The following is a 25422-nucleotide window of genomic DNA, read 5'->3' as shown; positions in this document are numbered from 1 at the left end:
GATTTTTCCAGTGACAAATCTCCCTTTGTCAATATTTAGACCTGTGTATAGAAAGCTTATCTAACACACCTGGCTAATTTTCACTTCATTTAAAAATAAATGGAAGATGTTTAGCTTGCCGGGTTAAAACAAAAAAAAAGGAGTTTCATAAATAATTTTCTCAAAACACCTTTATGATAATAAGATAATTGCTATAAAAAGTAATTTTCTTCATTAAATGTATTTGATCAGATTTAAAATCTTAGCTGAAGTATGTGTGAAGATCATCTTAAGGATTTTGAGGCTCTTCTTTTTTTCTTGAGGAAAATTCTTTGGAAACTCAACAAATCACTTGGAATATTCAGGGGAAACTGATTTGGATTTTGCAGCTTTGAAAGCCTATCCCAGAGTTTGATTTACTTGTTATTGTTTTGAGATGCTCCACTTGTAATCAATCCCTGGCGCATCATAAGTTCCACAAACTCAGAAGAATCTTGATCTTAATTTAGTGTCTTGAAAGATTAAAACTTATTCTAGAAAAACTCTCCTAGATAAGTTCAAGGTGACCCATTCTCTAAGACTCCTGGGGAGTCACCTAAGAAGAGAAGGCTACAAAAGAGCCTTTACTCACTTCATTGCTTCCTCACTGGGTGGACGGCCTTTGTTTTACTTCATTTTGGAAAGCAGGAATTTCTGTTTCACATATGAATCCCTTCGGCAGCCACTGGTGCTACCCAGCCTGCCCCACCACCCTCCACGTCCTTGCAAGACTGATGGAGTGGCAAGAACTAGAAATGCTCATTTCAAAAAGCTGAGGTGAATGGAGATCTAAGTTGTTTTCTGATTGTTTTGTCATCATCATGCTTTTTTGGGGTTTTGATGTTCCTTTCACTCCCTCTTCTTCCCTTTTCATAAAATATAATTGCTGTTTAAAATGTTAGCCTGGGCTTCTTTTGAAAGTAGAACCACACTGACAGTAACTGGGTTAACTGTATTGTTAAGTTTTTCTGGTTTCCAAAAGATGCTTCAAAAGTATGGAAATAAAGCTCCTTTGCTTTTCTTCTTCTTCTTCTTTTTTTAATGGCTAACAACTTCCCAGCCTTCTAATTTGCTGTCCTGTTGCACTGGGGTTCATTATCTTTGTATTACCATGTAGTCATTCTGTTCGAGTTTCTATCCTTTCTCTTCCGAGTTCTTGCTGAAAACGGCAATAAAAGTAACACAGCTGAAGCTAGCAGGCAAACCAAAGACATAATGAGAACAGCACTTTCATAGGAATTCCATTCGACATCACGGATTTCATTTGCAAATATTCAGAATGAAAAGCATACTTAAAGTATACTGAGTTCTTTCCCTCTCTTCTTTTTCTGTCTAGAATCAATTATAAAATAAAGCCATCGTTTTTGTCTTCACTTGCCTGTAGAGGGAATCAGGTCATTTAGCCTCTGAAGATTTGGAGTAATGGTCCGAGAAAACATTAAATATTATCCTTTTTGTTGAGCCAAAGTGCAAGGTATTGCAACACCAATGTTTTAAGTTGTAGAATAAATTAAGTTCAAGCTGAGTGGCTAGACCTTGCTAGTTATTCTGGAAAGTCAACTAAAAAAATTGACCATTAATTATAAACTTGCAAGCAGATGCAATAGCTGACTAAGGGCAGCCCACAGAACATAGACCATGTAGAAAACTGTCACTTAATGATGAGGACACATTCCAAGAAATGCATCGTTAGGCAGTTTTGTCACTGTGGGAACATCATAGCGTGCACACACACAAACATAGATGATATAGCCTACTACATACCTAGACTGCATGGGATAGCCTATTGCTCCTAGGCTTGCATATTACTGTACTGAATACTGTAGGCCATTGTAACATAATGACAAGTATTAGTCTATCTAAGCATAGAAAAGGTACAGTAAAAATACAGCATTATAATTTTATGGGACCACCAGGGTATATGTGATCTGTGATTGGATGAAACTTTGTTATGTGGTGCATGACTATATCCCATGAGAAGAAATACTCTTAAAAGATAGCTTGTATTTTTTTTCTGTCACCCCATCACAATGATATCAAATAATTAAAAATAATGTCCATTTTAAAGCAATAATTCTAACAACTCAGTGAACTTCATGGGCTTGCATTCTTTAATAGGAATAGAAATCTCAGCATTTGTAATTAACAAGACTTGGTTTCTATTCATTATTTTGGCAAAACAAGATTCACAATAAAGCTATATGCAGGTACTTCCTAGAATTTAGTTTTGATTAGAACATAATCGGTCAGACAATGAAAGGATGATGAAACTGAAATAAATATAAGCATTTCTAGAAATGGATAGTGAGTTAAAAGAATAGCATACTTTGAATGAATTCAGTTACATGTAAAATATAGTGTTTTTCATGCCCTTATCGGATATCACAGAGTATTTTTTCTTCAGAAACTATCAATCTCTTCCTATAGGCAGAACTATATGGAAAGCCTAAATTATTTTTACAAAGTTGCTTGGAGGACAGGGAATCAAATAAATGGGGTGAGGTTTAATTTGATGTTTAATGGAAGCAAGAAGATAGCCTGAGCTATCCTTCTTAGGGAAGAATTGGTTTTATAAATGGAACGAGAATGCTGGAGGTCCTTTGAGTATTGCTCCCTCTGTCCTGAAAGAAGCTTAGAAAAGTTATGTTTGGCTGCTTGATCCTTCTTTCTAGTTTTTTTTTGTTTTGTTTTGCTTTCCCCCATCCCACATATTCTTTGTTTAGGATGAGCTGCATAATTTAATCAATGTGTAAGTGTGATGGCCATTTGGTTCCTTCAGTTCACTTTACATGTTTATATTTTGGTCCAGTTCATGCTCATCTTATAGTTTAACCCCCTGGTCCTTTAACTATATATTTCAGTATTCTCTTGGGACCTTTGAATGAAGATTCCTGGACCCCCAAGAGTTACACCTGTTCAGTGGATCAGGAGTGAATCTCAGGAGAGGACTTAGTTGCAGGAGACCCTGGGATAGATAACACTGTGAAAAACACTGCTAGAGAGTATTTTATTTTATTTATCTTATTTTTTGAGACAGAGTCTCGCTCTGTCTCCCACGCTGGAGTGCAGTGGCACGATCTTGGCTCACTGAAACCTCTGCCTCCCGAGTTCAAGCAATTCTTCTGCCTCAGCCTCCCGAGTAGCTGGGATTACAGGAGTCCGCCATCATGCCTGGCTAATTTTTGAATTTTAGTACAGACAGGGGTTTCACCATGTTGACCAGGCTGGTCTTGAACTCCTGACCTCAAGTGATCCGCCAGCCTCGGCCTCCCAAAGTGCTGGGATTACAGGTGTGAGCCACCGCGCCCGGCCCTAGAGAGTATTTTAAATTAAATTTTTGACTATATAATATATGGTTCAAAAATAATAATGCCAATCTCAAAGCTGCCTCATCTCTCACCCCTGTGGCCCACTGAGAAGCAGCCACCAAAATGGGATTAGATGTGTATGTCTGTAACCTGTGGAAGGAGAGAGAAGGAAATAGGATTGGATAGAAGTGTCAGACTGCAGCCCAGCTCCAAGAAAGGTCAGCTGAGCTAGTAATGGGGAGTATCTTGTAAGAGGAGCTTCCTGGCTTGCTGGAATGGCTTGTCTTAGTGCCCTAATCTTAGTGCTCCTACACTTAGTCATTGTGTAGGAGCAGCCTGTGGGACGTTGGCCTTGGCACAAATATAATGGTAGAGATCCCGAGGGATGGTGGCTGGGGCCATAAGCCAATGATTCTCCCTGCAATAGCATATCTGAAAGACACAGTTCATGGCCATTATGCATTGTTATTAGTTTCTTGTGAATCCCTTCAAAGTATCTTTTTGGGCCGGTTGCGGTGGCTCACGCCTGTAATCCCAGCACTTTGGGAGGCCAAGGTGGGCAGATCATGAGGTCAGGAGATCGAGACCATCCTGGCTAACACGGTGAAACCCTGTCTCTACTAAAAATACAAAGTATATTTTTGTATATATAAAAAAAAATGTAAGGATATTTTCTGTTTTTCTTCTTTTTTCACAAAATTAGGAACATTCCACTTGCCTTTTTCATCTAAATCTCAGACACCTTTCTATATTAATACATGCAAAACTTCCTCATTCTTTTACAGTTTGCTAGTGTTCTATTGATTGGCTATACCATGATCTTTATTTTTTTGAACAGTCTTTCCTGATGGGCATTTAAGTTGTTTCTATTCTAAAAATGCTGTTGTTTTAAAACTTTTCCAGATACTATTTTGCATATTTGTAAATATATCTGTAGGATAGATTGAAAGATTCCAGAAAAGAACTGCTGGGTCAAAGGATACATAGGTAATTGTGACAGGTGTTGTCAAATTACTCTCCATAGAACATGAAACCTATACAAAGGGGTTATACCTAGTTATACTCCTGATGTGTAAAAGTGCCTTTTGTTCACATAGCCAACTGAATGTTATCGAATGTCTGGATTTTTGCCAATATAAGAAGTGAAAAGTGATATTCAGCTTAGTTTTGTTTTGCATTTAACTTTTTATAAAGAGTAGATTTGAATATAGATATTTGAGGCATTTTATTTTTCTTTTCTGTTAACTGGCTGTTCTTATACTATGCCTATTTTTCTATTGAGTTGTTTCTTTCTTATTGATTTATGGGAGTTTAAAAAATATAAGGGAGATTACCCATTTATCTATGATAATGAGGTGAAACTTCCAAGTTTCTTGGTTGTCTTTCTACCTATGCATGGTATTTGACATGTGGAAGGAATACACACACACACACACACACTCACACACACAGAGTATGCATATACTTTAAAAACATTTCTTGTACTTAAATTTGCCAAATATTTTGGGGAGGAGCTTCTGGATTTTACATCATACTTATCAAAGCCTTTGCTATTTCAAGGACATGAAGGGATTCTCCTAGGTTTTCTTCTAGTATGTTGATATGGTTTTATTGTGTCTCCACCCAAATCGCATCTTGAATTGTAGTTTCCATAATCCCCAGGTGTTGTGGGAGGGAACCGGTGGGAGATAATTGAATCATGGGAGCAGTTGCCCTCATGCTGGTCTCGTGATAGTGAGTGAGTTCTCACGAGCTCTAATGGTTTTATAAGGGGCCTTTTTCCCTTTGCTCAGCACTTTTCTCTCGTACTGCCATGTGAAAAAGGATGTGTTTGCTTCTGCTTCTGCCATGACTGTAAATTTCCTGAGGCCTCCCCAGCCCTGCAGAACTGTGAGTCAATTGAATCTCTTTCCTTTATAAATTACCCAGTCTCAGGTATTTCCTCATAGCAGCATGAGAATGGACTAATACATATATATACATGATTTAATCTTTTACAGTGTAATCTTGAATCTATTTGGTTTAAAGTGTAAGGTAAGAATACAGCATAATTTTTCCCCAAGAATTTACTCCAGCTCTATTCATTCAATAGGCCATCTTTTACCCACAGTCTTGAGGTGCCACTTTTGCTATATTTTAACTTATGCTAAATTCCCTTATGTATCTGGATCTATTTCTATTAGCCCCATTGGCATATCTGTTTATTCATGTGTTGGTATCATATCTTCTAATTTGAGGCTTTTAAATATGTTTTAATATTTTGTAAGATTAATCCTCCCTCAGCTCTCCTCTTTCATTGATTTCCTATTATTCTTTATTTTTTCCAAATAAACTTTAGAATTGTTTCAAAAATCAAACAAACAAAAATAAAAAACTTCATTGGGACTTTATTAGGATTCCAATAAATTTATGAATTAACTTATGAAGAATGATGACTTTAGCGCATTGAGTCTTTGTGTTAATGAATACGACATAGTTGAGTTTTATGTTTTAAGAATCTTACTTCTTTCGTTTTTAAAATATTGAGATATTTCACTATAGTTCCCAAGTACTAAAAATATTAACTGCTCATTGAATATGTTAAAATATAATTTTCAAAGAGGGTAAATCATGACTCTTATGAATATGTAGAATAAGCAGATGTCAAAGATTTCATTTATCTCATAAGTAATGAGGAAACCAGTAAGATGTTATTTTAGTCCAAAGAGCTTTGAGAAGATAGGTGCCTATAAGAAATTTAATGGATTGCTGGGTTGGATACAGAATTAGTTAATGTCCAACAGCACTGTAAGTCTTTGTGGTCATTTGTTCTACTGGACAGAAATGATTTGTATATTTTTGAACAAAACACTATACCTTAACTTTGCCCCTACAGAATTGGAAAATAATCCAGGCAATAACATTAAGCACAACCTTGCACTGAAATAATATCTATTTCTTTTTACAGTTTCCTCAGAAATTTTTTTTCTAGCAAGCATATCATTAAATAAAATTGTTAGTATTTTCAAATTTAAAAATTTATTTGATTGGATTTCTTATTATGTATTATTATTATTTTATGGTGACCGTAGGTGGTTCCTTCTCTTTGATGATTTGTTTTTCTTATAATGAAACCCTAGTGATACTTCTTGGACAAAGAAATCTTTAAGAAGGAATTGCATTAATTTAACAAATATTTACTATGTGTTGAGCACTGTTCTAGGTTCTTAGGATACAGCAGTGAACAAAACAGAGAAAGCTCTCTGCCTTCATGGACCTTGCATTCTGCCTGGGTGAGCTAGACAATAAACAATAAATGTAATAATGAAGTGTATAATTGGTAGGAGGTGATAAAAGAGAAAACAGAGGAGTAAAGAACAGCAGGAATGTAAGAAGAGGTGTTGTGGGTTGCAATTTCAGGCAGGGTGGTTAGGGTAGGCCTCACTCAGATAGTGATCTTGAGCAAAGGCTTACAGGAGATGAGGGAGTCAGCCACATAGGGGTCTAAGGTGAGAGAATTTTTGGCAAAAGTCACCGTCAGGCCAATGCCTTAATGAAGGAACTTGCCAGGCCTGATTAAAGAACAGTAAAGAGACCAAATGACCGGAATGGTGTGAGGCAGAGAGGAGGTTCAAGGTCTTATCATGTAGAGTCTTGAAGACCATAATGGAATTTTGTATTTTATTCAGAGTGAGATGAGAAGCAGATGAGTGATATGATATATTTAAATGGATTCCTTTGGCTGTTGTGGTGAAAACAGAAAGGGCGGTCGAAACTGGAAACAGGAAAGCCAGTTGAAAGGCTATTGAAATAGTTCAAGAAAGGGATTTTAGTGGCTTGGACCAGGGTAGTAACAGTAGAGAAGAAAATGTTGGATTCCACATAACTTGTGAAGGTAAAACCAATATGATTTGCTAGTGGATTTGATGTGGTAGGTGAAAAAAGGAGTAAAAACTCACAGATTTTTGGTTTGAGCCACTGGAAGGATGAAACTACCATTGACTGGGGTGGGGAATGCTATGGGTAGGACAGATTTGATGGAATAAAATCAGGAAGCTCAGTTTTGAAGCTGTTGACCTTGACATAATTAATAGGTGTCCAAGTGGGGATATCAAGCAGACAGTTGGATACATGAGTCCTAAGTTCAGGATTGAAGGCTGTGTTGAAGATGTAAATTTGAGAGTCACTGAACCACAGCTGGGATTTAAAGCCAAGACTGGATGAAAACCTGTAGATATAGTTATTGAAACTTGGGACCCTCTAACATTAAATAAGTCATTTCTTGATATGACCAAGCAACTTGTGTTCGATTAGTATCAACTGACGTTTGATCCATATCAATAGCAAAACATAGCAGAGATTTTTATACCATTCATTACTGACTAAAAGTTAAGCCAATTATATGTTGAATGAAATCCTTCCATAATTTCAATAAGTAAAATTGCAAGTAAACAATACAAATTCTTTGAAAATAGTATTTTGGCATTTGATAATAGCTAAAGAAATGAACATCTCATATAGAAACACATGTTCTGCACTTAGCTTCATTTCACATCGTATTAAACATTTTAGGTTCATCAGAGAAATATATTAGATGTGTATTATGTACTTTGACCTTTAGAACTCATTGTCCAAATGTTACACTGGTTCACAGATGCAATTACAGCATTATACTGTCTCTGATATTTGATAGGTTTTGCAAAAAGAGCTGGTAGTTAACAAAACCATAATTACTTGTACCATATAATGGTACTGAAGGCGTGGACTATCTTTTTTAGGGGGAGCAGGAGGGAAGTGTGTGTGATCTATATACAGCTCCCTGATTTGGTCACGTTGAGCGTGTTTGAAGGAGAGCTCAGCATATTCTGGAGAAAGCAGCCAGACCTCGAAAACAGCTTAACAATTAAACTTTTTCTTCTTCTAAAAGTTCTCTGAAGCCCATCAGTACTTGGCATAGCAGCTTCGAAGACCCCTCTGCTCTCCTGTGGATTGGTTTAGGGTTTCCACACCATGGTTTTACTCATTCCTTCTGCTTAGCAACCTTCCTTTAAAGATTTAAAATTAGCTGCTTCTATTATCAACTGAAAACTTTAATACAAGTAACTTTATCATGTAGACATAGCAACATGAGAAAGGTAAACCATAGAGATAGAAATGGAGGGGAAGGCATTTTCATTCATAAAGTTCCTTTGGAGTCATAATTAAAAATTTTATCCTGTTAAAATTCAGACCAAAGACAGTAGTCAACTACTGCCCAGCCACATGTGTTCCAAGCAGATACTGAATAAATGTTAGAGCTGAATTCCTCACTGGTTTGAAGATTATAAGCTTAATTTCTATGGTTACTTTTGCCTTTACCCTGTCTTATGAACTGAATTGTGTGATCCCCAAATTCATCTAAGGAAACTCTAACCCACAGTGTGACTGTATTTAGAGACAGGGCCTGAAGGAAGTAATAAAGGTTGAATGAGGTCACAAAGGTGGGGGCCTACTTCAATAGGACTAGTGTAATTAGAAGAAGAATAGACACCAGAGAGGTCTCTCTCTTTACAGAGAAGAGGCCATGCCATGACACAGTGAGCAGGAAGCCACCTACAAGTCAGGAAGAGAGGTCTCACCAGAAACCAACTCTGGTGGCAGCTTGATCTTGGACTTCTAGCTTCTAGAACTGTGAGAAAACAAACAAACAAACAAACGAATAAACAAACAAACCTTGTTGCTTAAACCACGCACTCTGTGTTATCTTATTATGGTGGCCCAACCAGGCGAATACACCTGCTTAATTTTTCTTTGCAACACTTACTACCACATGACCTGTGAATTTATACAGATATATGTCATGTAAATTGGGACTTTTTGCTTTGTTGCTGTGCTATTGCCTTGCAGGTAGTAGGCATGCAATGAATATTTGTTGAATAAACAAATTATGTGGGCTTGTCCAGAGATAGAGATAATAAACAAAGAAAACACCACATTTCTTGGGGTGTGGTGTCTCTGACCCACATAATTACATTTACCATACAATTGATGCAGCTATTTCATCTCCTGTCCTTTTCTAACCTCATCTTCCTTATCAGATTGTGTGGTCTTTGAGGGATAATACCTATCTTTATTTGGGGTCTCCCAGAAGTAGATCTTGAGACAAAGATTCCAGATGCAGGGAATATCTGTAGAGGAATAGGGAGGTGATTAAAGGAAGGAAAGGAAGCCAATAAAAATTGCGGTATTAAGCCAGCTACTGCCATGGGAAACTGGAGCTTAATCCTGTGGTGACACTCTGGGAAAGGATAAAAGTCAAAGGTGCAAATGATCTTTTCTAATGGGTGAGGGAGCTGGGGTAGTCATTCACTGACTCCTGAGAGAGTCATTGTCCCGTTACTATAGGCAACAGGGTCTGCCACAGCTCCAGAAAGTCACCAGGTACAGAGATACTGACCCTGGCAGCTGGAAACCTGCTGCTGAAATGCAAGCATCCCAGGGACATGGGTGGGGCTTAAGGTCCCTGCTGTAGCACTCATCCATCTGTCTGCATGACTTAGCAGCACCCAAAAGTTTATTGACACAATGTGAAGTATCAGGTCTTTCCTGCTGGTGGGGCTCAGAAAACAATACCTCAAACTAAGGGCCTCAGAAGCAGTTTCAGAAACAGAAGTTTTTCTTGGACCTTCTGCTCCTGCCTGCCTGTCTCTCAGTCCTATTCCTCCCCAAGGCTAGCTATAGAAACTAGAATCCCTCTTCCCCAACGCAGGCATAGAAACCAGAACCCCTTTTTCCCAAAGCCAGCCATAAAACCTGAAAATATTACTCTAACTTTTCCTCTGCCTTTCTGTGTAAAAACTGGCCATAAAGAAATGATCTGACCTACCTTGTTTGACTGTAGGTGATAAGACCCTCACTCTGGAGAGGGTCCTGCCCCACCCCCAAAGGAAGGAATGCTGCTCAGAGAGGCCAAGATGAATCCGGACAGGCTTTGCTGCATTTTCCCTCTCAGTCTGTTAGCTTTAGACCATACCCCTTTTGTCCAATCATATTTCTACATGGCTGTCTATACTTTGTTGAACTTAACTGTAAAAATGGATGATTTCCCCTGTATCTTTGGGTCTTCATTCTGAAGTTTCCTGTGTATACACATTAAATAAATTTGTATGCCTTTTTTCCAATTAATTTGTCTTTTCTTTTGAGATGGAGTCTCGCTCTGTCACCCAGGCTGGAGGGCAGTGGCATGATCTGGGCTCACTGCAACCTCCGCCTCCTGGGTTCAAGCGATTCTCTTGCCTCAGTCTCCTGAGTAGCTGGGATTACAGGTACGCAGCACCACGCCTGGCTAATTTTTTGTATTTTTAGTAGAGACGGGGTTTCACCGTGTTAGCCAGGATGGTCTCAATCTCCTGACCTTGTGGTCCACCCGCCTTGGCCTCCCAAAGTGCTAGGATTACAGGCATGAGCCACTGCGCCCAGCCTCATTTGTCTTTTCAAGTTGATTTTTCAGCAATGCTTCAGAGAGCAAAGGGGCAATTTTCCCTTGGCCCCTACACTGGAGCTTTAGCATTAAAATGCAATGAAAACAGACTTAAGAAATTCACAAAACCACTTCATCTTATATTTTTATCCACACACAGAAAATGTATTCCAATTATCTACAAATATCCATGAGATAGATGGGGTATGCTGATGTCCAAGTTAATGGTGATGGGATCAAACTTCTGGGCCGCATGGCCTTGATTTGATCTGCCGTTTAGGTATTGATGTTTTCTCTTAAGCTCAGTTCTGGCATTGTTTCAACCCTGGATGTTATTCAATATGAGATTTTACAAAAAACCCCACCTTCTTTTATTTATTTTTTCTTGGCTGAAGCTTTTAAAAAATGTTAATCTATACATCCTCCTCCACGATTACATTTGCCAGAGGAGTAGGAGCCAAACAATTAAATTCCCCATAGGTCCTGAGTGTAATAATTCCTTATGAATCAGAAGATTAAGCATGGCAACAACAAATGGAACGAGATGGTCTAAGCTCTGTTTTTCCTACAGAACAGCAAATAGTTGCAAATCAAAAGGCAGTTCTCCTTAATTACCACCGTATGAGGCAGTAGGCTAAAAGCAGGCTCATTTGGTAATGTTTTCTGTGTGGCTACCATATGTACACACAGTGCAGGCCTTTATGCACTGTCTAATAGACAATATTATATACTAGGGCATTGCCGACATTCATTTTATGTGGAGATACAACTGGTATGCCCAGGACACTGGCCTCCAAGCTGTGTGTGCACTGAACTAAAGGAACAGTTTTGCTTGCTCAAGCCGGGCAAGACTATTTATACTTAAACACATTCTTCACTGCTTATAACATGCTGTACTAGGTGACAGTCCGTGAGCAGGACAGGCTGCAATCATGGGCTGTGATCTCAGGGAGTCCTGCAAGCTGTAGCTTGTGGCGAGCTTCACCAAGTTGACACATTTTCTCTTTCTCTTTACCCTAGAATCAGCTACCCTGCTGATCTGGAGGCCTTTGGGGACATGAACTCTTGTAGCAGGAATCAGAGAACTGATGTAAGAAAACAAATAGCAGAGCCATAGTGTTTTATCCCCTCTCTGCGCTCCCCAAATTAGACTGCTTGTTTATTGAAATTGGTCAAACAGTTTAATTAGCATTCCATGTTTGTTATTTCTTTAATCAAGGTTTCAAACAGAACAAGGCAACAAGCCAGGCCAGTAATGAGTCTCCTCCACCTACTCTTAAGTTAAATACTTGCTGAGATTCCCATTGGTTTCCCAGAGACATCTCATCACTGATGTACTTTCACTTATCATCAGGGTTATTGGGCACTGTTCATAAATGCATACTAATTGGCAGTAGGCGATGTATATATTTATGTAAACTTACAGTTATATATAGGTACCCGTAAAACATGCGTTTTTTTCAAGTGAGAGAAGTTGAGTATTTTTCTGATGGAATTTGAGAGATTGTGAGGGCCATCTATGAAGAAAAATGATTCTTAAGATCTACTGACTCATGGTTGAAAACCCATAAATTAACCTTTGTCCTTTTATAAAGTTCACATGAGATGTAAGACATTTTTTTAATTAATAAAAATTCTCTGGAAAAGGGCTTAAATGTTTAATTACTTGGGTTCCTATAACAAGTTGAGGTATTTTTAAAAGAAATGTCAAAGGTCAGGCAAATGGCTTTCACCATTTTGTTTCATCCAAAATACTGCCCTGCTTTTAGCTGCAAATGTAGATGACTTAGGCAGTGTTAAAGAAATTATGCAAATCTTAATTGCAAACAGTTTTTCTTTTAGCTTTTTTACATTTAGACTAACTGTAGTAATTATTTGAAAACCTTTTCAAATCTTACACTTAATAAAAGGAAATTTTATGCAAACAATGAAAGAGAATTTCAAAGCAGTAAGTGAGGGTGATGCTGGTTTGCCTTCAGGGGCTAGTTAAGCTAGAGGAGTTTATTTTTGATCTCCATACTTTCAGTATCATGATCTACCGAGGTCTTGGCAGCTGTACAGAGAATAGCAAAGGGAGCGAAGACCAGTTCCTACTAACGTATTTGAGGTACAGGTGTGAAGCAGGATGGGTCACATTCCACTGAGTGGCTTATGTGGCCATGTCTCCAGCTTTGTAGGTGTACTAGCAAAATAGAATAGTGGCTAAGAAGGATTGCAGAAACTGGAGTCAGACTTCTTGCTTCCAGATCCCAGGTCTGCACTTTGCTGCTGTGTGACCTCACCTCTCTAAACCTCAGTTTCCTCATCTGTACAATGTGGATAATATTAATACCGGCCTCATACGATTAGAGGATTTAGTGTGTTAATACATATGAAGGGAAGCTCTTATAACAGTGCCTGTCATAAAGCAAGGGCTATGCACCCATTGTTATTGCAAGGGTTATTACTTTTAAAATGTGAACTAGGCCAAGTGCAGTGGCTCACACCTGTAAGCCGACACGGGAGGCTTTGGGAAGTAGAAGCAAGAGGATTGCCTGAGGCCAGGCCAGGAGCTCAAGACCAGCATGGGCAACATAGCAAGACCCTGTCTCCACAAATACATTTTAAAATGTTAGAAGGGCAGTAATGTGTGGTTCCCAGCCAGGTCGTTCTGGGTATAGTGACAGGCTCCCTATCATGGGCTGTGTGACTTTGGTACAAGTTACTTAAACTCTGTAAGCCTCTATTGTCTTCATCTGTAAAATGAAGATAATAAGAAAATTCACTTCAAAACTTCTTGTGAGACCTCAATCATCCTGTGAAGATTAAATGAGATTAAGCATGTGAAAAGTATTTGGCATTAGCATTGACACACAGTACCAGGTAATGGAGAACAGGGTCTCTCAACCTCATCACTATGAACATTTTGGGTCAGATAATTCGTTGTTTTGGGGCTACTGTTGTCCTGTGCACTGTAGGATGTTTAGTAACATCCCTGTCCTCAATCTACTAGATGCCAGTAGCATTCCTCCTCCTCCCCACGGCCACCCCAGCTGTCACAACCAAACATATCTCCAGGCATTGCCAAGTATCTCCTAGGAATAGGGGAAATTTGCCCTTGGTTGAGAATGAACACTATAGTAAGGGTAAGTCTGAGGGAGAGGAAGTCTATGGGGAAACAGGACCAGTCACGTGTGCTTTTCCTCTTTGATGAGGCTAGCCTGTTGTCAATGAGAAGATGGAAGGGAAGGGATAAAGTCGGAGGGAGTAACTGTTTTGTCCAGTTCCTCCTAAATCCTGGGGGTGGGGCGGGGGGTCTTTAGAGGTCTGCAGTTACAGAGTCTAGAGATTCTTAGGTGCTTCAGACTCTATGTCTTTCACTAGCTTTCCTCCCAACTGATAGGAACCTCCTGAGTCCCGCTCCCTTGGTCTCAGAGAGCATCCCTTGTTAGAGGAAGGCCTGTGAAATAAGACCTGTATCTTTTGTTTCAATTAACAGAGCACATTGCAGGAGTGAAATTGCTAGCCTCAGTCTTAACTCTTGGAAGCAGGTAAGGAAATCAGGGCTATGCCTTACATTTCAGCCTGTTTTTATTTGGTCTTGTTTCCTCTTATTAATCGGCCTTTCTGGTTAGTCCAACTGAAATGAAGATAAAATGATTTAAGGATTACAATGGCAGGAAACAGAGTAAAATGGTTTTGCCACATATTCAACTAATATTAATCAGGAGTTTATCATAGGCCAGGCACTCTTCAGAAGGTTTGGGATATATTTGGGGGCAAATTAGGTAAAAATACCCCCTTCATAAAAATTAGCTAATCAAATGTTTAGAGTAGTAATAGCCCTATTGAACAAGGATGTGCATATGGGCTAAGATTGATCTCAAGCCCTATTGACTCCAATTTCCTCTTTCACATCCATTCTGCTACCAATTTTCCTTCTCCTCCAGACTTCCTGCCCTTAATTTGCTGTACTATGGAACAGAAATGCAATAGGTGAGCTGAATATAGCTTTTTGAATGTAACTCTTAATCTTCTTTCTGTCAGTTGCAGGCTTGAAAGATGAAAAAGAGCCATCCTATCTTGATCAAAAGAGATGTTTGCTCCCAGGTTAAAAGCCTGGTCTTTATGCCATAGGCTCCAGGGTGCTTGAATCTCTACGCTTCTCACAATCACAGTTTTGGGGATGACAAATACTAGTGAACCCTCCCCCTTTCCCACCTTTGTTGCACAGCACATATAGGCGAGCCACCCCTTGGATTGTTTTCTGCCCAAACTTTCTCTGCTACAGTGTCTCTGTGGGCACATAAAGTTTTGACAGAACCAAATGCAACTTCAGTTAACAGGCCAAACTCTGAGGCTAGGATTCTAGATATATTGGCACATTAGTCTCCAAGGAATAGCACATATTGTCATGGAGAACGCTCCATTATTTTGGATCAAAAGGTTCCTCCTTCTCTGTGGGATAGGTATTGAATATAAGGGGGAGCTGGATTGAAAAAGAAAAAGATAATTATGAAACAGAACTTAGTGCCATCACTAGACCTCCTGTTTGTAGGAACAATTCCTGGGGATTCATCATCAGTGTGCCAAGCAGTTACGGGTTGCATTTCAAAAGAAACTTAAGGCAGGAGATATACTTGGACCCCAAGTTTAGGGGTGGAAAGAAACGAGAGACTAACAGGTGTTTGATTTTGTGTTGCTTTCCAGCTTCTCGGCTTTTTACTTTGGCATTTATTTTATCACAATATTTACCTACCATAATGTGTAACCTACTATGGAGAGAAGTTTTTCTTTGTAAACTCATATAGAACACTGAATTAAAAGGTATTAATGAAATTTTTCATTCCATATTGCCCCTGACATACAAAACACAGTTTCTCCCAACAAAAGGGTTATTAGCTGGCTTGGAAAGATTTGAAAATCATACTGAGACATAGATTTATAGTTCTGTAAGTCAGTTTAAAAATATTATGTGGTCCTTGCATGTTCTCACTCATAGGTGGGACTTGAACAATGGGAACATATGGACACAGGGAGGGGAACGTCACACACTGGGGCCTGTCCTGAGGTGGGGGGATGGGGGAGGGATAGCGTTAGGAGATATACCCAATGTAAATGATGAGTTAATGGGTGCAGCAAACCAACATGGCACATGTATACATATGTAACAAACCTGCACATTGTGCACATGTACCCTAGAACTTAAAGTACTAAAAAAAATTTCATCATCTAAAAAAAAATTTTGTGGTCTTGCAGTCTTAGCATCTAGTAATTAACCACATATGGCCATTCAAGCAATCATTGAACTTGGTCCACCAATGTGCAATACTTGGGATTATTTCCTGCAAACTTAATTAAGGGAAAGCAAGTTTAGACAGTCTGTAGAGGAGGAAAATGTGTATCTTCTGAGCTTTTTTTTGTTCTGTGACTCATCTAATATTTCTTCTCCTGAATCTTTAAGATGTCAAGCTTTACTTAGCTGTTTGCAGCAAAGCCAAGTGGTCTAGGTAAAGCTTATACAAGATGATAGGCCGTGGTGAGTAGAGAGGGTATAAAGGGTTGTGCTCCCTGTGGGGAAGGGCCAAGTCAGATTTTCAAGCGAAACAGAAATTTGCTGCAGTAATTACCCTTTATCATTAATGACAGGCAATTGCCATAGCAACTGGCTGCCACCTGTCTCTCACATACCAGCTCTGCATGCCCTGAAACAAAATAGGAGCACACACACTGCCTAGTCAGTTGTGGAGCCACAAGTCTGAAGGAAGGATGGAACTCTATGTCTCTATGTCGATATTAAGATTTAGCTAGTGCCATGCATGGTTCTTTGTGCTCATGGAATAGTAAATAACAACACAACTTAGAAAAATGATTTTTTAAAAGAAAACAAGTGAACAGTGACCCAGCATAGTGTGATGGTGAAAAGCACAGCTCTGGAGTCAGAAGAAAGCAGAGTTTGAACCCTAGCTTCTCCGCTTACTGGCTGAGTGACCCTGGACAAATGGCTTAACCTCCCTAAGCATCATGAGGTCAAACTCATAGGCTGTTGAAAGGATTAAGCTGGATAATGTTTGTTAAGCACTTAGCCCAAAGTGAGCACTCCATCAGTGGTAGCCGAAAATGTGTGCTGCCTGGCAGCACGGTGCACTGGGCACATGGCAAGGGCATGATACATAGTTCTTGTTGACTTAGTGAATTAGATCACTAGTAACCATTACTCAGGGAATTCAGGTCTCCAAGTTACATGCTATACAAGTTCTCTCTCTACTTCACTTTTTGGGTATGTAGGTGCACAGAGGCACGTAGAGACAGCCTTTGAGTGATGTAATTTTGATTTTCTCCACATTTTAGAAATGTGTTCTCAATACCAAAGAGTTCAGCAGGTCATTTACTCTTTCTAATGACACTCTATATAGACGAATCTCAGTGACAGCTGAAATTAGTTTTTCTTTTGAATCTCCTTGATTATGTCTCCAACCTCTTTAGCACTCTTCTTACCCCCTGAGTCTTGGCACTGTGCTAAGGCCAATTAGAGATGTTAACCACTCGGTGCCTACAGTAGAGGCATTTTTTTTTTTTTTTTTTTTTTTTGTCATTAGGGTGGTGAGAACATGCCAAGTTTTCTTTTTCTTTGACCTCTATGCCAAAGAAAACATTTAGTAACTAGGACTGGTGTTATAAGTTGTTCACACCCCTTTCCCTAATACTTATCATATGGTGGTAAAATAAATTAGGATTTGTCCAATCCTAAACTGTATTGCAGCACATAATCTAAAAATCATACATATCTAGCTAATAATTGTCTGAATGCTATTCTAGGCATCAGTCCCCTACAACAGAACTAGGGTCATCTTTGATACCTCCTTCTCCATCATCCAGCATGTTTGAATCGTGTGGATTATCCCCTCTTAAACAGCCTCTGCTCTATGGTCTTCTGTTTGAATTCACTGTGTTTTCTTAGTTCAGGCCTTGCTGTCTCCCCCTGAATTGCTACAACAGCCCACTAGCTGGTCTTTTCCTCTGCTGTTTATTTTCCACACTTCAGTCAGCATGATTTTATAAAATGCTAATGTAATCATGTTACTGAAAAAGAAGTTTTAGTGGGTTTTCATAACCTCCATGATAAAGATCTTCAGCCATCTGCTTCTGCTCACCTTTCCAGTCACATCTTCTGAAGTGATGACTTTTCTCCAGGGATACCAGCCTACCAAGGCCATTCCATGCTTCTTGTTTTTGTCTAGGCTTTCTTCTATGTGAAACACCCTTCATTCTTACTCACTCTTCGAAGTCCTACACAGCCATTATCTTCTGTTTGAAGATTTCCATTTACCTATTCTCTAAATACCTCCTTCCTTTGTTATAGTCCACAGGTTGATCATAATTCCATTGTTTTAAACAATATTTCATTCTTCCCTATTAGACTACTTGTGTCTTATGGTAAGGTCTGGGTCTCACTCATTTACGATACCCTTAGTGTCTGATAACATAGTAAGTCCTTAAAATTTTGTTGATGTAAAACACATTTTTAACATTTCTATAAATAACATGGTCTTTTTGTGTATTGTGCTAATAAAAGAACCTTATTGGAACCATGTTTTTCTATCATTCATGGATTGCCATATAGGATTCACAAAATTGTAGGCTGCTTGTATTGTACTTTGAAAAATAAGTGATGATATAGTTCTCTGCCTCTTATAAGTAAGATTATTTTCATTACCTGATAAATATAAAAACTGCTCACATAATGTTGAAAAAATTAGGATATAAAATTATATATTTATAATAACCAAACTTAGTAAAAACCAACACCAGCAAGAATATATCATAAAGCTTAGAAGAAAAGACATACAATATCGCTGGTGTTTACTTGTGGGTGGAAGGATTATGGATAATTTTTATTTTCTTGTATGTTTTTGCATATTCCAAATTCTTTACAAAGACCATGTATTTTATAATTAGAACAAATTTGTCCACAGTAATTGAGGTGGATGTTATTTTTCTTCAGGAGGCTTAACTAAATTCACTCACTCTTGTTACTTAGCAAAGAAGGTAGGGAATTGATTATTTAGCCATCTTCTAAACACTTTCCCTTTGCTATAGGATTTAAAGTTAACTCAGGAAGGTAGGCTGAAGTCACTATTTCCACTAGATGTCACCAAACTACCGGCAATAGTAGCTCAAACGCTCTGCACATATTCAGTTTTTAGAACCATTTAAACCCCATTATTCAGGATTCCTCGTTATCACACAAAGCATTTAAAATTTGAAGAATTAGTAAGAAAAGGCATATTACATAAGGTTCTGGCCCTTTATATAACAAGTGAAGGCTTGTATGGATCCTTTGACTTTATGTAATCTATATTTTATTAGCTTCTTAATATAAATGTGAGAAGAAAATTGATATAAGGGGCTCTGCTTAAAATGTTTAAAAATTATTTCCAGATGATTTTCAGCTCTCCTTTTATATAATATGTGGAGCAAAAAAGGGACAGAATCCTGCAACTCCTTTCTGAACAATATTTTTTAGCCTAATATAGCTTTCATCATTGAATGTCTTTTAGTCATGGTTAATTACTAAAAATCTCTTATAGTATTGGGATGATTTTCAGGATACTTTATTTTATTATAGCAAAACTGTTTATAGTTTATTTTACATGTCAGAAAGCAAAGCAAATAACTTTTCCTTGAGGAATGAAATAGGTTTTTTTAATCTAACAAAGGGCAGCTAAGACAGCCATGTTTCTTTAAATGTATGAATCTGTTTACCGTGTAGATTAAAAACCGGTCTTTTTTTTTTTCTGATTGGCTCAGTTAATAACTAGAGTGAGGGGTTAGAGGAAGCTTGTTTCCAATCATTTTGGCATACCAATGAAAATGATTGGCCAGTCAAAAGACATTTAAATTAGGCAGTGGGCTCTTGGAAAGAAATCTTTGTACTATATTCTACATTATTGCTCTCTACTGTGGTATTTGGTTTTTTAAGATGTGTGGTACTATTTTTCTTAAACTTCACACGGGACAAGCCATAACACAACAGTTTGTAAACAAAAATCTGACTACATTTTTTAGATTGTTTCTTTTTCTAAAATTTTTTTTTTCAATTGCTACCCTTTCAAAATAGCAGATGCTATTAAATAATTCCTGTTCACAGTGTTAAGGATTCCTGATTAATGCCTAATTTTAAATTTCTTCTGTCCTTTTAGATGGCTGTTATAACATATTCTCAGTGTAAAAACTCAAAAATAATAGAGAGCATTACAGATGATAACCTTGGGTTTACTTATGAGAAAATAGCGATTCCTCGTTCAGAAACAATGAAGACCAAACCAAATTAGCAAGCTCCCATCAGCATCCACATATCTGAGGTAATTTCTGCAACATTTTTAAACAGGGGAAGATAAATGACACTGATCATCACATTTCAAATGTTATCAACCCAAAACAAATCAATCTGCATTGCATCATGTATCTTAACTTCCATGAACTAGAGAATATTTAGGGTTGCCATTACAAATCTCATCTTACTTTGCTTGGTGGAAAAACCATGAATTATAAGCACTATATAGATACCATGGAAGGCAGAATAACTCCAGTGTTATGGGATTCTAGCTTCTGCAAGTATTCATCAGTTACAACCTGCAATTTCTGTGGTTTGGGTCCTAAACACTGTTTTGCTTGTACAATTCCATGATGCAAAGAAATAAGATCTGTGTTTGATCCTCTTGCAATATTGTAGTATGTAATTGCAATTGAGTTCTGCTGCCCCAAGCATCTCCTTCAAATTTCTTTACCTGAACCTTTCATATGAAATATTCATCTGAGTCACTCTGATATGGTGACAAGCCTCAACTGTGAAGTGGAAAAGCCATTTTTGGATGTTCCTTTTCAGATATCTGGATTTGCTTCTCCATAGTACTCGAAAGATGAATAGCCTCCATCAGCTATATACAAGGCCTGATCAGCTCACCCCCTCGACACGTTTTAAAGTGTTATTATTCAATGCCTTCCTTTTCTGTGGCCACGAAAACTCCTCTATTTTAACTCCAAAGCATAGTGCATTTATTCCAATTGTGTTATTTTTGTATTCACCATCTCTTTGCTGCAAATGATTATTGCAACTGTAGGTGGAGACAGGATTTTTACTGGTCGGCTCTCATCCATGAAATTACTTAGGCCCCTCAGAGTCTAAAACTGCAGCTTCACATCTTTTGAAATAAAAGTTCATTTTAAGGTGGGTTAATTTCTTTAAAGTTATCTGTGGTAATTTGCTGCAGTTGTTTAACTTCCTGTATTTCAATGAATGCTCCAGGGCAAACTTGATGTGAGGGGTTAGTTTTTTGAAATAAAAGGTATTATTATCCACTCAATTTGGTTAAAAAAGAAGTCCGGCACTAAATTTTATATTATTCTTTGCTTTGGGAATCAGCCATGAAAATTTGCTCAGCTCATTGCTAAAGGATATTGAAACACATTTCCCGCTGACATGGTGTCATCTGTAGTGTGGACAGAGCCTTCACGCTGACAAATACTGCATGAATGGCTGTTGGAGCCAGTAGGCACTCCTGATGATTAACTCTAAAAATGCTTTTGACTCTGGTTGCTGACAGGAATGACAATGCTTTGGCCAGACTGGCCTCCTTCTGGACACCAAAGGATGTTCCAGTCTTGGTTTTACCATCTGGTTTCAATACAAGCCAGGAGCAATGAATAGATGTCTTTTAAAGAGGCAGCAATATACTAATTATTCTGGCTGTATAATCTTTCTTTGATAGTGAAAAAAGTGTACTTAGGCCTGGAGAACAACACAATGGCTTCTGAAATTCTAATTCTTAGGACAGATAAAGGTATTTTGAGCATCTCATAAGGCAAGGGGATCTGATGGTATGAGTCCCAAATAAGCCTTATGCGGAAAGGACAGTTAAATGCATGAGCTTGTATTATGGTGTTGGTTTAGTGTCTGAAGGAAGACCAAGCGTGCATTTTATAGGAAACATGTCCTTCTAAGCAAATCTAAATCTATCTAGTCAGTGGGTACAAGAATCCTTAGCCTTGTAAATCATAGCGAAAGCAGCAACAGTGATATTTATTGATGCTTCATAATTTCCAAAAGACATTTAACTGGATTGTTTCCTTTGATCTTCACAAAAATCTTGAACAATAGGATAAATAGATATTTTTATACCTTTAATTTACATACAAGGATAAAGTCAGAGAGATGAAATAACTTATTCAAGGTCACGCAGCAAGTGTCAGGGAACAGGGATCGCGTGGGGGGAGTGAAGGAACACTAACTCTGGGGACTTGTCGCCAAAGCCAGTGTACTTTCCACTACCTCACACTGCCGCATTTCGGTCCAGCAGCATTCTCATGGTACAGGAACAGTTAGAGTGATTCCATGACTACAAATTCAAGAATATAGTCTTGCCTTATTCTTCATGTTACTTGCCATCATTTTATATAGAATGGTTTTTATATCTGAGTCTCAGATACCACGGACTATTTGCTTTATCAATACAATGACGAGAACTTGAATTGTGTAGGTATATGGCATAGACTAGAATTGATTTGGGTGTGAAAGTGTGGAGAATGCCTGGTGTATTGGGGTCTTGAAAGAGGGCTTATTTGTAGAGTAGTGTTGCCTGAATAATGCTTGGGACAAATCTCAACCTTTCTCTGTCCCAGAGTTGCCTCTTTTCTTATTCCTGTCGGTTATATCTTACATCTTTAACGTAAACTGAACGGTACTTTCATAAAAAGGAGAGAGTAATGATAAAGGCAAAGCTATCTGAGCAAAAATGTTTTCATTGACGAGACATTTGGCTAATATCTGATTTCCTGATTATTACTATAAAATAAAGCAGGGACATAGGGAAAACACTGGAATCCCAGCCAACAGTGAACTGCAACTGACATATACTGCCCTAATTTGTTGAAGCATAATTAGACCTCTCTAGAATATTCTTTTAAAACTTAGCTATGGTAGGGGTTAAGAGTAATATCTTTTTCCTCACCCATCACAAGGCTTATGGTTGAGAGGCCTCTATAACAAAAGATGGATTAATGAGAGAAAAGCATACACATTTATTTAATATAAGGTTCATGTGATACAAGCGCCTTCAGAAATGAAGACCCAAAGAAACAGGAAACGCTGTATGTTTTTTTGGATAGTCATGCAAAAGTGTGATTGGAGGATGAAGGGTAAGACCCAATAATAATAAACTGGAGGGAATTATCAAGGCCCGTTCAGGTTCTTTTCTGTGTCTCTGTGTCTTCAGGCGTTTATTTCCTCTCGGTATAGGGAGGATCCCTTTGGAATGGGGGTCTCATGACCTACTTCAGGAGAAGATCAGCTAGGTTTTATGGCTTGCATTAGGGGAGAAGCGAGAAGGGATTCCACTTTCTATGCCCCATTTCAGGGGAGGGCAGACAGGAGGTCAGAGAGACTGTCCTACTTCTGCTGTTTTCCCAAACACCAAGGTGCTAGATTTTGGAGTACCCTATCCTGAACCCTGTCACTACACAGAGAATCAAAATTTCTCAAAGCCTGTTTGAATGTTGTCAAGTATAGATTTACATGTATACATCATAATATAATATACACACAGATATACATACATATTTACTTACATTTATATGTTTTTAGATTGCAAAGCAAAGCAAATCTGGGGTAAGCATTGAAGTGTTTTTTTGAGCAAGTTGAATCAAAATACAGTTTTCTTTTAACTCAAGTCTCTGCAGTTTAAAATGGGCATTTTTATTTGCCAATGTTTAAGATGTTGCATTTGAAGAAAACCTTATTTCCTCTGGAGGTCACGGTAATAACTGGCCCCCTGTGATTTGGAGGAGTTTAGCCTCTCAAGCAACTGCCTTTATAGTCAAAAACAAGTTGAGTGTCTGAAACAAAAAGGGTCATTTTTAAGAGATTCTTCTAAACTTGTTGGGAAGTCTTGATACAGAGCAACATTTACTCCTCTCTTGGGGAGCAGAGAGGGAGGATGGGGACCTGTCTCCACAGCTGAATCACCTGGACAGAGCCGGGAGACCTATCTGGTGACAGACACCAAAGCCTGGTCTCCCTTACATCTGCATTTCTCTAACCAGATCAGGGAACTCATTGAATCTCTTCTTGTGGCTGACAGTCTGTAAAACTTGATCTCTTCATCTGTGGCACTAGGTTAACAGCTGGGCTCCTTGGGCTTCCCTCTCACTATGAAATCTCACCTTTAGCCACCTTCACCATACCATGGTTTCCTGACTATGCCAGTCGTTCCTGGTCTGATCACCAGTTCTGATCACTTGGTGATACTGTTCTGTTCTCTTGTAACACTCACTGCATTTTCTCTTTATGCAAATCCTTCCCATCTTTTAGAGAACAGGTTTTGCTGTTCTTAGAGAACAGACCTTGGTTGGAGTCCCACTTATTTTGCTTATCAGCTATGACCTTGGGAAAAACACCCTCTATGTCAGTAAATGAGAATAATAGTAGGTAACTATTGGGTTGTTTTGAAGATTGAATAAAAATAATTCTTGTAAAGTATTTTTAGTATAATTAACACATAGTAAATAATCAGTGAATGTTTTTATTTCAGAACTAAGGTTAAACCATGACCACTCCTCGAGGCCTTCTCTGGAGATTCGGGCTTATAGATTCCTTCTGTCTCTGAATTCCAAAGTACTTATGGAAGATTCAGCAGCTAATTTTTAATGAATTAAATTTTAATCCATCAAATTACTTAATAACAAAATTTAATAAAAATTTCAGTGTTCTTCAGAGTTGTTACATATGTGTTAGTTTTCTTTCCCTGATTATACGTGTGTGTTAGTTTTCTTTCCCTGATTACACTATAAATTCATTGAGATTATGAATCATTATTTGTTTAGGTTTTGGAGACAGAGTTTTGCTCTATCACCCAGGCTGGAGTGCAGTGGCATGATCATGACTCACTGCAGCCTTGACCTCCCAGGCTCAAGCCATTTTCCTGCCATTCTCCAGGGTAGCTGGGACTACAGGTGTGTGCAATCATACCTGGCCAATTTTTTAAATTTTTGGTAGAGATGGGGTCTCCCTGTGTTGCTCAGGCTGGTCTCAAACTCTCAGGATCAACAAATCCTCCCTCCTCAGCTTCCCAAAGTGCTGGGATTACAGGCGTGAGCCACCACACCCAGGTGAATCATGATTTATATTTTCACTATACACTCTGTAATAATCATGTTTTCAAACAATTATTGTTGGTGATTTAAAAAGACATAGGAATGTGCCATAGGAATATGTCATAGGAATATGTGAACTAGCAGGCCAATTCAGATGCACAGAGATAGAGACTGGGGGTAAAGATGCGGTGAGGATAGAGAGCGAAAGAGAAGTAAAATGATTTACCACCTGTATTTTGTAACAGGCACCCTGCTAAGTCATCTAATATATTACTCCCAACAACTCTACCCTATTTTATATAAGACAAAAGTGATGTGATAGCATCTCTGTTTTCTCATCTGAGGCTCAAGGTAGTTGGGTAATTGGAAACCATTCTGAGAAAAGCTGGATATAGATGTACCAAGAACTATACAAGCCAAAACTACATGAACTGGCAGTCAAGCTTAAGAGCTTCTCTTTACTAGCATCATTTGTCTTTTAGCTCTGCATGTTCCTTTCTTGGGCTTGGCTTCTGGGTCTCAGTTGCA

General features: G+C 38.4%; 1 long non-coding RNA gene across 1 annotated transcript in view; it reads left to right on the top strand.

Moving 5' to 3' along the window:
• Positions 1-24511, top strand: part of LOC140710060 (uncharacterized) — a 127651-nt gene extending 103140 nt beyond the window's left edge. The window contains exon 3 of the long non-coding RNA XR_012090928.1: positions 24333-24511. This is a non-coding gene — a long non-coding RNA (uncharacterized lncRNA). The remainder of the gene's footprint in view (positions 1-24332) is intronic.
• The last annotated feature ends 911 nt before the right edge of the window (positions 24512-25422 follow it).

This window comes from Chlorocebus sabaeus, chromosome 24 (assembly GCF_047675955.1).
Source record: "Chlorocebus sabaeus isolate Y175 chromosome 24, mChlSab1.0.hap1, whole genome shotgun sequence".
NCBI lineage: Eukaryota > Metazoa > Chordata > Mammalia > Primates > Cercopithecidae > Chlorocebus > Chlorocebus sabaeus.
The sequence above is the reverse complement of the archived record's forward strand: the minus strand, read 5'-3'. Positions and strand labels throughout refer to the sequence as shown.